We start from the raw sequence: 13,150 nt of genomic DNA, 5'->3' as shown, positions 1-13,150 counted from the left end.
TTTCTTAACTTCTCCATTAGTCTTCATTTCTTTCTCTTTTTTCTTTCTTTTTTATGCAATTTATTTTATTTTTTTATTTTAGACTTGAATATTAAAATAAGTACACAATAAGAAAAGAAAAAGAAACATTATAAACTTAAACATTAAAACTTAAATGCAAAATTAAGAAAAGAAAAAAAGCATGTCACGTGCACAGCAGAGCATAAGAAAGGATTCAAAATATATAGCAATAAATTTCCATTTCAAGAACTGTCGAGAACTGTCCATCTTTCCTTTGCTTCCTCGTCAGTTTTCTTTTGTTCTCTGCTGTGTACTTTTTACTTTGCGATTTTCCCCCTCCCTCACTCCAGAAGGCCACAATTAAGCATGGATAGATGGATAGACAGACAGATAGATAGATATAGATATGTAGATATAGATATATACATACACATATATACACATACATATATAGACATATACTTTCCCTAACAAATTCTACCTCTGATCTTCTACTTCAAAATCTACTTCCTGATCTTTGTTTTTATGTTTATGAGTATCTCTTATTAGTCTTCATTTCTTACAGTGAAGAGGGACAGTGAATTTTCAAGGATCACATAGGAAATATTAAGACCTGGATGGTAGATTTTACTACCATCCAGTAAATTTTACATACATACAGATTTACATTCTCTTTGGGCAGAGCACCAGGTAAGGGTGTGATACTCTGTGTAGAGAGAAGAAAGAAAAGAAGGAAAAAGAAAAAAAGAGAAAGAAAGGAAGGAAGGAAGGAAGATAGAAAGGAAGGAAGGAAGGAAGGAAAGAAAGGAAAGGAAGAAAGGAAAGAAAGAAAAGGAAGAAGGAAAGAAAGAAAGAAAGAGAGGAAGGATGGAAGGAAGGAAGGAAGGAAGGAAGAAAGAAAGAAAGACATGTTCCCCAATTGAAGTTTGGTCCCCAGTGGACAGCTCCTTCTCTACTCACAGAGGTTGTTGTTTGTCCTTCATTCTCGAAGAGGACCATGACATCAGGGAGATCCAGATCCAGTAAAGTCAGTAGACCTGAAGCTCTACTGACTCCTTAGCCCTCATCTGAGGGATAGTTGGGTGGGGGACCCAAACTACCCTAAAATACTCTAGCTTCAAACTCTAGCCCTCCCTCTGAGAGACTAGAAAGTCTTAAGGGAAACTCAAAGCCTTGTCACCTTAAGAATGTAAGCTCATTGGAAGCCACTGTTTAATATATTACAGAAAATGCTCAACCCAGGATTTAGACCAGAATGTCAGGATGCTACATTATTAGAAACACACATGTGTTTTCCTGAGCATCAAAAATGGAGGAGTCTGACTCTTCCAACAATAGGCCAGTGAGCTTGACTTTGGTTTATGATGAAACTCCAGAAGGAATTATTAAAGGGATGGTCTGTGATTGCTTAGAACGGGAAAGAGTGGTGACATTGAACCAGCATGGGACCCCAAGTACAGCACTTGGAGGTACATGGATGAAATTGTGGAGTGGGGAATGAGAGTGAGGACGGCTCTGCCCTTCTCTGTCCTGGTCAGAGCACAACTGAAGTTTTGAGTTCAACTCTCCTTTCTAATAGCTCCAGCTTTAGAATACTGGAGGTGCTGCCATGTTTCCCACCCAGACCATGGTCTTTCTTCAACAGGATCATGGAGGAATGACTTGGCATTTATTTTCTTTAGTGGGCTTTTTTAATCATGTTTTAAAATTAATTTTCATTTTTAGAGTGTGAGGCAATTAGGGTGTAGTAGAAAGAGTTGTTCTTGGAGTCAGGAAGACCTCACACTCTCACTGCACAACCCTAGGCAAGTTACCACCTCTCAGTGCCCTTGGCAACTCTAAGACTGTAAGTTGCCGAGACCTGCATTGGAAGAAGGAATTTCCACACTTGAAATCACATGTCTGGTTGTCCCCTCCACCTCCAAATTTTAGAGTGCTCGATTTTTACAAGTGATATTCAAATCCATTTCTGCTTTTGCTTCTTAAGATAGCCTCAAAAAAAGGAAGGGTAGATAACATTTAACTCCATTCTGCAGATGTGGAAATTGATGCTCACACAAATCAAATGACTTGCTCAGGGTCATACAGCTAGTAAATATTTGTGCCAGGATTCTATCACATTTCCCTAGGTCCTAGTGTTCTTTTATGAGATACTGCCTCCAAACAGGTGTCAGACAGTCCGACACACTGATAGATATTGGCTATTCTGAAAAGTCCACTTTATCCTTCACTTCCAGAAAATGAAAAAAAAAGACAAAACAAACAGCAACCAAAAAAAAACCCACTTTGTCTTTCCTCTTATTTGAATGACTCTATGTTGATTACCCAAAAAAAAAAAGTTATTCAGAAACAAAGCTTCTGCAAAATTACGACTTCCTCTCTTCCCCTCCTGCCTATCAGTTTCCAAACCGCCCCAAGTCAGGGGATTAAGTATCAGAGAAATAGGAAGTTCCAAGGCAGTCAGTTTCTCTGGGCCCCAACTTTGTCAGATGGCCAGCTTCCCCGCTCCAGAACAGGTAGAATTTGTTGTTGTTGGGTTTTTTGTTGTTTTTTTTTTTTTTTTGCTTGAGCTGGAGAAGGGTGGCTCAGTAGGAGGGGATACCTACTGGGTAGGGTGAGGGAAGGGTGAGAAGGGAAGGTTGAGGAAAAATCAGGGTGGGTATTTTCTGTTTCTTGGGAGTTAGGAATGGCTGGGGCACCACCTAGGGCAGGGCAGACCTGGAGAAATGATAAAAGTGCGTCCTCTTTTTCAATGCCAGACTGGACTGCCTTCACCTTAGACCTTTTTGCGAACCTGGTCATTCAGGCTCATTTTGGGGATCAAGAATCTCAGGAGTCTTTCCCCATAAAGGATGACAGGGGTGTTAGGGTGGAGTGTAGAGTATAGAAGAAAAAGCAGTGAGCAAGGAGTCTGGAGACCTGGGCTGTCATCCTCGTTCTGCCACTAACTTGCTGTGTGATCTTGGTTGAGTCACAATCCCTCTCTGTTCCTCAGTTTCCTCACCTGTAAAATGAGGGAATTTAATTAGGTGATCTCCTAGGTCTGATATTCTACAATTAAGTGTGTGTGTGTGTTTGTGTGTGCTTACCAGATTTTATTTAAATTGTGTTCAGCAAGCACAGGTCTTTGTACACAGTACATGCTTAATCAATACTCATTGTGTTGTGTAGTGTTGTGTTGTGTTGTGTTATATTGAATTGTGGTAAAGGCCAGATGGGGAGATATGACAGAGCAAGAGGTACAGAATTAAGAGAACTCCCCTGCTCAAGATCCACAGGTCCCTTTGGCTCACAAATCCCCTTGGGGTAGGGAAAGGAGGAAGTGGGGGGGGGGACATTCGGGCCGCATTGTATCTGTGTGTATTTATAAAACATAAAATGATCAATGGATCATAAATCTAGACCTAGAAGAGAGTTGAGAGGTTATCTTGTCCAATTCCCTCATCTTCCAGAGGATGAAACTGAGGCCAGAAAGGTTTCATGACTTTCCTGAGGTCATTCAGGTAGCCGATGGCAAATTGTTTTTCTCGGTGTGGGTCTCTGTGTGTAAGCGTAGATGGAGGCCTCTTACCCACAAATCCCTCTAACAGTCCCTTCCACATTCTTCTGGCTCCACTTTAAGGGACTTACCATGGCCCTGGAACCAAAGCCAAGGAGAGCTCCAAGTTATGTTCTCCTCTGGGAGTTGTTTGACCAAGAGAAGAAAAGATTTGGCGGGAGGAGAGAACATAATGGGTGTCTTTTAAGTGTTGGAAAGGCTGTTGTGTGGAAGAAGATTTAATCTTGTTTTGTTTAGCTCTAGAGGACTGAACTAGGATCCCAAAAGGTAGGGAAGCCAGTTTATCATCATTGCCGTCATTATCATTATCATTATTCAATATATTTTCAGGATCATAGGTCATGGAAGACCACAGAAGGGTCAGAGGTCACAGAAGGGTCTTTAAAGGCCATCTGGTCCACTTCTTGTTTTACAGATGAGAAAAATGAAGGTATTAGGATCACCGCAGCACAGTGAATAGAGTGATGTATCTGGGGTCAGGGAGACCTGAGTTCAAATCCAGCCTCTGGCACTTAGCTAGCTGTGTGACCCTGAGCAAGTCACTTCACCTCTGCCTGCCTCAGTTTCTTCATCTGTAAAACAGGAATAATAATAGCATTTACTTTCCAAAGTTATTGTGAGGATAAAACAAGATAATTTAAAGTGCTACATTATTAATATGTACAGGTAAAAGGGACTTCAGAGGTCATCTAGTTCAACCCCCTTATTTTACAGATGAGGAAAATGAGGCCCCAAGAAGTTGTCAGTTGCATGAAATAATACAAAGTAATAGGAATAAAGTATCAGATGCAGGATTTGAATCCATGTCAGGGCTCTTTGCATGCTGCCTCACAGTAATGCCTTTGGTTCTACCACAGCAAACATTTCCCAACAAATCCTCTTGCAAAGTACATTCCCTGAAAAACAGGTCATTTATCAACTATTGAGAGAAAGTAGTGATGAGCCCTTTCACACTGATAGTATTGTGCTAAGATTAACTCTTCTCTTGGACCAGAGTTTTGTTAAATGTTGATTTTATAGTGTTACAAATTTATATTGTTATGAATGCTCATCTCTGGGCATTTCACTGGCTGTCCTCCATGCCTGGAACTCTCTTTCTCTTCATGTCTACCTTAGTTTCAACTAAAATCCAACCTTATACAAAAAACATTTTTTGGACCTCCTCAACCCTAGTGCTTTCCCTCTGACTTATCTCTGTTTCATCCTGTCCATATCTTATTTGTACTTAGTTATTTTCATGTTATCTACCCCGTTAGATTGTGATCTCCTTGAGGGCAGTAACTGTTTTTTTTTTTTTTTTTTTTGTTCTGTTTTTGTTATTTGCCTTTCTTTGTTTCCTCAGCATTAAGCACAGTGCCTGGCACATAAGTAGGAGCTAAACAATGCTTGTTGCCTTTCTCTTGACTTCTTATGGTCATTTTGTATGTTGTTCTTCTGGCCCTGCTTCCTTCTTTCTGTACAGATGTATAGAAGCCTTTTCAGGTCCCAAGGAATGCTTCATATCTGTCGTTTCTTACGGTCCAGAAATATTCCATGATGTTTATAGATCATTCTTTTGTTCTGCCATTCTCCAATCATTGTACACATATTTTGTTTCAAGAGTTTTGATATCACAAATGATGCTTCTATGAACATTGTTGGGATCTTTTGTGACCTTCTTGAGTCGCTAGTAGCTTCACTGGCTCAATGTATCTGCAGAGTTTAATAATTTTTCTCGCATAATTCCAAATTGCTTTCCAGAATGGTTGAACCTTTCCCAGAGACAGACATCCACCTATAGCAGTTCTCAGACTGTAGCCCATGCCATTTTCTACTGTTGGCTTCATGACAGTTCAGACAACTATTCCTGTAATCAAAACTCAAAACAATAGTCAATTGTTGTCTCAAGGGTTTTTTTCCTCAAATAGCAAAATTCCACTAACCACAACTTAGGGCTTGAATACTATTAACTTCTCACATTTCCCTAACAGTTACATTTCATTCATCCTGTACTTGTAAATTAAAACAAACCTCATCCTAGGGTTTCAGACACATAGCAAATAGCTGATAGATAACTCAATATATTCAAGTTGCATTTTTAAGCCACCCTATACATTTTCATAATTTTTATGAGTGATAGCCAAAAATTCTCAAATGAAAATGTACTCCTTATTATAGTAAATTATTATGTTTTAAAATAAAATATACCCTAGCAAATATTTAGCAGTTTTTAAATATCTAGGTGTTTTTGTAAGTTTTTATTTTAAACTTAAATACAGAATGAGAAAAGAGGAAAAAAACATTGCAATGTATACAGCAGACCACAGGAGAGGATTCAATATAAAATAATAAATTTTCATTTCAAGAAAACCTGTATAATAACTACTACACATTGTTTTCAAAGTTGCCTAGCTTTGCTCTTTTGTTGGTTTTCTTTTGTTCTTTGCTGTGTACTTTTTACTTTGTTTTTTTTTTCTCCTCCCTCCCCACCACCACCCTAAAGAAGGCTACAATTAAGTGTGGAGATATATATATATATATATATATATATATATATATATATACATAGCTGTGTGGAGATATGTATATATGTATGCATAGATATCTATAAACATTCACATATATACACATATACACTCACATACGTATATGTAAGACTGTACTATGCTTATTTTCTCCTATCATCAGTTTCCTTGAAGGTGGATAGCATCTTCCTTCGTAAGTCCAAGTCTTTCCATGCGTTGATTTTGCTCTTCCAAATGAACTTTGTTATTATCTTTTCTAACTCAGTAAAATAATTTTTAGTAATTTAATTGGGATGACATTGAATAAATAGATGAGTTAGGTAAAATTATCATTTTAAAACTTATATTGGCTTTACCTACCAATGAACAATAACCATTCAATTATTTAGATTTGAGTTTATTTGTATAAAAAGTGTTTTATGTTTATGTTCATAAAATTCCTGTCTTTGTTCTGGTAGGTATATGTTAAGGTATTTTATGCTGTCTAGGTATTTTAAATGGTCTAAACAATATTGAATTACTGACACAGTGTAATTTCTCTATTTTTCACTTTTGATTAAATCTATTTTAACTTTAACTTTGTCTGAGATCATGATTACTATCCCCACTTTTTTTTAACTCACTGAATTCTACTCCTGTCCTTTATTTTATCTTTCTGTGTATCTCTTATTTTTATAATATTTCCTGAAAGCAACATAATGTTTAATTCAAATTTTTAATCTGCTATCCATTTCTGTTTTATGGGTAAATTCATCCCATTCACATTCTAAGCTACAATTACTTGTGTTTTTTCCTCCTTTCTATTTTTCCTCACTATCCTCACCCTATTTGTCCTATCCCTCCTCACTTCTCTGCTTCACTTTTACCCACTACCTTGCCCTCCTATTCCTTAACCTACCTACCCTTCTAAGAGTCCCTCCCTTATCCTTTCCCCCTACCCTATTCCCTTGCCCTTTCATTTCTTTCTGAATTTAGAAGACTTTTATACCCTTCTAGATATACATGTCATTCCCTCTTTAACCCATTCCTGATAAGAGTAAGGTTCCAGCACTACCTGCCCTCCTCCCCTATTGGCTTCTTCTATGTAATTTTTTCCTTTTATGCCTCATTTGTATGAGATAATTACTCCTTTTTATCTCTCCCTACACAGTTTTTTTATAATCACCCCATCATACTCAGCTCAGCCCACACCTTTCTTTCAAACTACCCAAATAATGATGACAATCATGAGTACTGTTAATATTTTCACATATATGAAGTAAACAATTTGACCTTATTAAGTCCCTTATAATTGGTCTTTAATGTTTACCTTATACTTCTCTTAGATGTTATATGTTGAATTTTCACTTAAGATCTGGGGTTATTGTCACAAAAACCTGAAAGTCTTTGAGTTCATTAAATGTCCGTTTTTTTTGTTTTGTTTTGTTTTGTTTTTTTCCCATTCAGGATTATACTTAACTTTGCTGGGTAACTTACCCTTGGTGGTAACTCCAGATCTTTTGCTTTATGGAATATAATATTCTAAGACCTACTGTCCTTCAACATAGTAGCTGCTAGGTCTTGTGAAATCTTTACTATAGTTCAACGATATTTAAATTTTTTTTCTTATTGTTTCCAATATTTTTTTCCTTAACCTGGGAGCTTTGAAACTTGGCTATGATATTCCTGTAAGTTTTCCTCCTAGGATCTCTTTCAAATGGAGATTGATGGATTTTTTCTATTTCTACTTTGCCTTCTTGTTCTAGAACTTCAGGGCAATTTTCCTTGATAATTTTTGTAATATTGTATCAATATTTTTTTCATAATTTTCAGGTAGTCTGATTATTATATTATTTCTCCTTGATCTGTTCTCCAGATCAGTTGTTTTTCTGATGAGATATTTCACTTTCTCTTCTATTTTTTTCATTCTTTTGATTTGATTTTATGATTTCTTGGTGTCTTAGAATGTCATTAGTTTCCTCTTTCCCAATTCTAGTTTCCTTTTTCTCTTTCTTTCTTTCTTTCTTTCTTTTCTTCTCCTTCTCCTTCTCCTTCTCTTTCTCCTTCTCCTTCTCCTTCTTCTTCTTCTTCTCCTCCTTCTTCTTCTTCTTCTTCTTCTTCTTCTTCTTCTTCTTCTTCTTCTTCTTCTTCTTCTTCTTCTTCTTCTTCTTCTTCTTCTTCTTCTTCTTCTTCTTCTTTTTCCCTAAGCAATGAGGCTAAGTGACTTCCCTGGGGTCACACAGCTAGTAAGTGTCAAGTGCCTGAGGCTGGACTTGAACTCAGGTCCTCCTGACTCCAGGGCCAGTGCTCTATCCACCCAATTCTAGTTTTCAAGGAATTATTTCCTTCCTTAAGTTTTTGATTCTCTATTTTCAGTTGGTTGACTCTCTTCATAATTTTCTTGATTTTCTTGGATTGCTCTTAGTTTTTTTTAACTTTTTTTCCTCAGTCTCTCTTATTTGATTTTTAAAGTCCTTTTTAAGTTCTTCCAAAAACTCTTTTTGTGCTTGGGATCATTTGACATTTCTCACTGAAATAAAATGGCTTTTTAAAGCTCCATTATCTTCCTCTGAATATGAACCCAGATCTTCTCTATCACCACTGTAACTATCTATGATTGGATTCTTTCTCCTTAGCTTACTCATTTATTTGTTCATTCATTCATTCATTCATTCATTTGTTTATTTTAGCAGCTATTAGTGTATTCAAGTTGTCTTCCCCAGGTATGGGGAATGATGTCCCAAGTCTCAGGTCCTTCTTACTGTTATTTTCTGAGATCTTTCTCGGAGCCCAACCTTCGTCTCTCCTCTCCACTCCTAAGCCATGGCTAGGGCCCCCAGCCACCCTGTCCCACAAATGATTTTGCTACCTGTGGTCTCTCCAGTGGCTGCAAAATACAACTATCCTCTCTCCCTTAAAACTGAAACCAGGGACTTTCCAAGTGCCCACAGGGTTCCTGCCCCTCACTACTGCACTGACCAGGTGTGTGCTAGCTCCTCCTTTCACACAGTGGCAGCCCAGCCCAGGATGTGTCTAGTCAGCACAGTTGTGTTTGTTGTCTCTTGACAATGGAAGGTCCTTCAATCTTCTCCTACTCAACCATCAGACCCCCACACTGTCTTCGAGATGAAAGTTTTTAAGTCTGAGGTTGCTTCTCAATCTCTCTGTCCCCAGGGCTTATTGTTTGTTGAATAAGCCTGGAGGTATTTGCACTTCACTCAGGCCATACATCCACCCCTGGAGGTGGGGGTGTTCCCTGGGTCTTCTCAAATTGTCTTAGGAGGACAAATGCTTTACCCTGTGTTTATTTCTGCTACTATGACATGATGTTCTGTCTTTTTTTGTGGAGGAAATTTGGAGAGCTGAAAGTTTTCTGACCTACTCTTCCATCTTCTCAGAATCCTCTCCAAATACCTATTTTTTTATCACATTCTTTTAAAAACTCAATTCAGGGGCAGCTATGTGGCACAGTGACTAGAGCACCGGCCCTGGAGACAGGAGAACCTGAGTTCAAATCTGGCCTCAGACACTTGACACTTACTAGCTGTGTGACCCTGGGCAAGTCACTTACTCCCATTGCCTAGCCAAACAAAAAATGAAACAAAAAGAAAAAGCTCAATTCATAAGCTAACATCATCCAAATTTTTAAAAGTTTTTTTTAGGAGCATTTCTGATACAAGGATTTCCTCAATTTCACAATATAAGAGAATTTAGAAATACCATAATATATATGATACCACATATTTAAAACATGAAACAAAATTTATTACCAGTCAAATGATGCAAATGCATTTCCAAATGATCTTATATTAATCTTATTTCCTTTGGCATTTTATACCAAAAAGTAGTATAGAGTTATCATGTATGGAATAATTTTTTTTCAGTCTTTTCAGTTGTGTCCAACTCTTCATGACCCTATTGGGGGTTTTCTTGGCAGAGATACTGGAGTGGTTTGCCCTTTCCTTCTCCAGATCATTTTACAGATGAGGAAACAGAGGCAAACAAGGGTAGTGGCCTGCCCAGAGTCACACAGCTAGTAAGTGTGCAAGACCAGATTTGAATTCAAGAAGATGAATTTTCCTGACTACAGGCCCAACATTCTATCCACTGAACCACCTAGCTGCCCCCATGGAACAATTACATCCAATGAAAGAAATAATAATAGTCAACATTTATATAGTGCTTGCCATACATCATTCACTCCCCCTGACTTAAGCACTTCACAATCATATCATTTTGATCCTCATAACAACTCTGGGAAGTGGGTACCATGATTATTTTCCTCTTTACAGATCAGGAAACTGAGGGAAACAGAGATAAGTTGCTTAAGATGACATAGCTAATAAATTTTCTGAGACCAATAGTCCTTCCTTTGAAGAGGGACCCTTCTTCAGTTTAAATCACCATTTCCATTCTTTAATTAAATTTTGCTCATTTTAAAATTTCTCTCTGATTTAAACAGGATTTTCTCTTTTCATGGTCAAAAAAAAAGGTTAACAAGAGGTAGCCATACAATGCAAACCAAATATCTATCTTTTTTCTTCACTCTGAGATTACTTTTAAACTAGCTGTTTTCCTTCACTACACTAAAACAATAGGTTTATCTCTCTTCAGGGGGAAAGTGATCTAAGCATTATTTACCCTTGAAATTTTTATACAATTTAATTCTTATTTTTCCTTAAAACAAATTCTACACTCTGTAGAGTGTAGATATTTCTGCATATGTTAAGCTTCTGTTAAGTGTCTTATCACATGGGACAAAGAGTAAGTGAGTTTCTCAAATTACCCAGAATTCTTGGAATTCTCCCTGGCAGTGTTAAAATGATTTATCTCCAACTTTTTAAATCTACTAAGATGCTTTTAGCAGTGCTAGAGACTAGGCAAAAGTTTTTCTTTCTTTGATTATCTGACTTTATCTTCATAATCTCAACATGTCTAGGGCTGAAATGACAGAGGAAAAGTATCTTGCATGTTTTTTTTTTTAGCCTAATCTCCCATGGAAAGCCTAAAGAGGGAATTAGTCTCTAGCTAGTCTTCATACTGGGACAGAGAGTTCAGCACCTGGAAGAACTATTTCAAGTACAAAACTTCATTAACCTTCCCCAGCATTCTAAACTCTTTGGTTACAGTATTTTTTTTTTTTTTGCAGTCTTTCTGGCTGGTTGCATTTTACCCTTAGAAATCTTTTAAGGTAGCGGAATCTAGAAACAACACTAAATATGATCCTAGACAAAGATTTTCCCACATTTTACAAAGAAACAAAAACACAGACAAAATGATTAGACAAACACATACTTGCTGGTCTTACTTTTTTTCCATTTGCAATAATGAAAAGAGCTGAATTAGCCAGGTCTGTGCCAAATGCTTTCCAGCACCTTTATTTGGGAACTGATCTGAGATGAGAGGGGTCTACAGGGTCAGAGAAGGACGGTCTCTGAGTTGGGGTGGGAGTCAGAGGGGAATCTCTGCTAAAATAGGGGTCAACTGAGCTGTGATGGGGAGTTCTAAAGGGGGTGCCTAGTATGAGATGGGGGTCACAGGGTGAGTGTCTGAGCTGTGATGGAAGGATAACACACCTAAATTTGAATCTAAACCTTACCATGACTCGGAAGAATTTGGAATTGAGAGCTGGAGACCAACCTGGGGAGGGGGTGGTTTTCCATGAAAAGTTCCCTTGGTGAAAGATTAACTGAAGCACTCTAGGTAGTTTTTCTGAAAGGCTGCTGTTCCTAGGGTCAGAGTCCTGACTTAACCTAGCTTGGCTTGCCAAGAATTGTGGTGGATAAATAACTGAGGAAACAATCCAATCTATACAATTTATGAGTAGAACAGTCATAATAAATGAGTCAGTGAACTCCCCAATTAGCCCAAAGACCCTGAATACAGAGTGAGATAGATTTTAATCTATTAAAAACAATTAATCAAATAAGACCAATTAATTTAAAAAATTAACCAGCACAAAAAATTAGGTATTCTGATTTCTAATTGGAGGAAAACTTAGGGACTTCCCAAGTTGGGAGGGGATGAGTGAGCAGGTACAATTACCTGAATTCAGAAAAAAAGGTGTTCCACTCACCCTAAGTGTCTGTATTCAATCAAAGGAATATAGAAATGGTAACTGAATGACCTGGATGGGGCCAGTTTTCAGATAAGACAGTATGAACCGCTGGAGACGTGTACTGTGAGAAAACTCCTTGCATCAGTATTCAGATCTGACTGGGTTTCTGATCAGCATAACCGAGGTCTTTAGTTAAGGTCTCTAAGCAGCAGGTAGAGGTGGTCCAGCTTCCCATTTACACAGGGCTGGGTTCAAACAATGAAACAATCTCACAATCTCCACAATAGAATAAAGTTTTCTCCCGAGACAGAAATTGGACTAAATTGAATAAAAAGGGAACTGAACTAGTTCCAGAATGGAGTCACAAGATGAAGTCCTCATGTTTTACTCAATTCCTACACCCATAAAATTTCTTTACTGTAGTAAGAGTTTTCCCTTGCTTCCTTATTTCCTCAGTCCACATGCAGGTTTTATTTTGTTATGTGGCAAACTCTTTCTTTGCACTTGGTTGTTATCATTTCTCTAGTTTATTTGGAATATTTCTAGCTGTTGTCAGGTGATGAGGAGGATCTGGACATTTACACAGTTTCTCACTCAACTCATCTTTCCAGAACCTCAGGGAAACTGGATTTTTAGCTCAGTCTGACAAATAATTTCCTGAAAACAAGAATAAGTCTGTAAGTGGAAAAAAGTCATTTGAATTTCCCATCCTTCAAAACCTTCGTTTGGTGGCTGGATAACCATTTGTTGTAAAGAGCACTAGTGCTCTGAGTATTTACTTGATTAGATGAACTTTCTTTCCAGCAGTTCAATTGCTATCATTTCTTTTCTTATGTAAAGCAGGCCACAAGTAATTCTCTCTGTCTCTGTCTCTCTATTTCTCTCTCTCTTTCTCCCTCCTTTCCTCTCTTTTTCTCTCTCTTTCTCTCTTCTCTCTCCTCTTCTTCTCTCTCCCTCTCTCTTCTCTCTCTCCTTTCTTCTTCTTCTCCTTCTTTTTCTCCTCTTCCTCCTCCTCCTCCTCCTCCTCCTTCTCCTCCTCCTCCTCCTCCT

General features: G+C 37.8%; 1 protein-coding gene across 1 annotated transcript in view; it reads left to right on the top strand.

Moving 5' to 3' along the window:
* The first annotated feature begins 2,436 nt into the window (after nt 1-2,436).
* Nucleotides 2,437-13,150, top strand: part of CSF2RB (colony stimulating factor 2 receptor beta common subunit) — a 32,864-nt gene continuing 22,150 nt past the window's right edge. Inside the window, exon 1 of the mRNA XM_027873396.1 lies at nt 2,437-2,516. The gene's annotated coding sequence lies outside the window, so the exon portion shown is untranslated. The remainder of the gene's footprint in view (nt 2,517-13,150) is intronic.

This window comes from Vombatus ursinus, unplaced genomic scaffold, assembly GCF_900497805.2.
Source record: "Vombatus ursinus unplaced genomic scaffold, bare-nosed wombat genome assembly UNPS02003292.1, whole genome shotgun sequence".
NCBI lineage: Eukaryota > Metazoa > Chordata > Mammalia > Diprotodontia > Vombatidae > Vombatus > Vombatus ursinus.
Note: the sequence above shows the minus strand (reverse complement) of the source record. Positions and strands in the feature narration are given on the sequence as shown.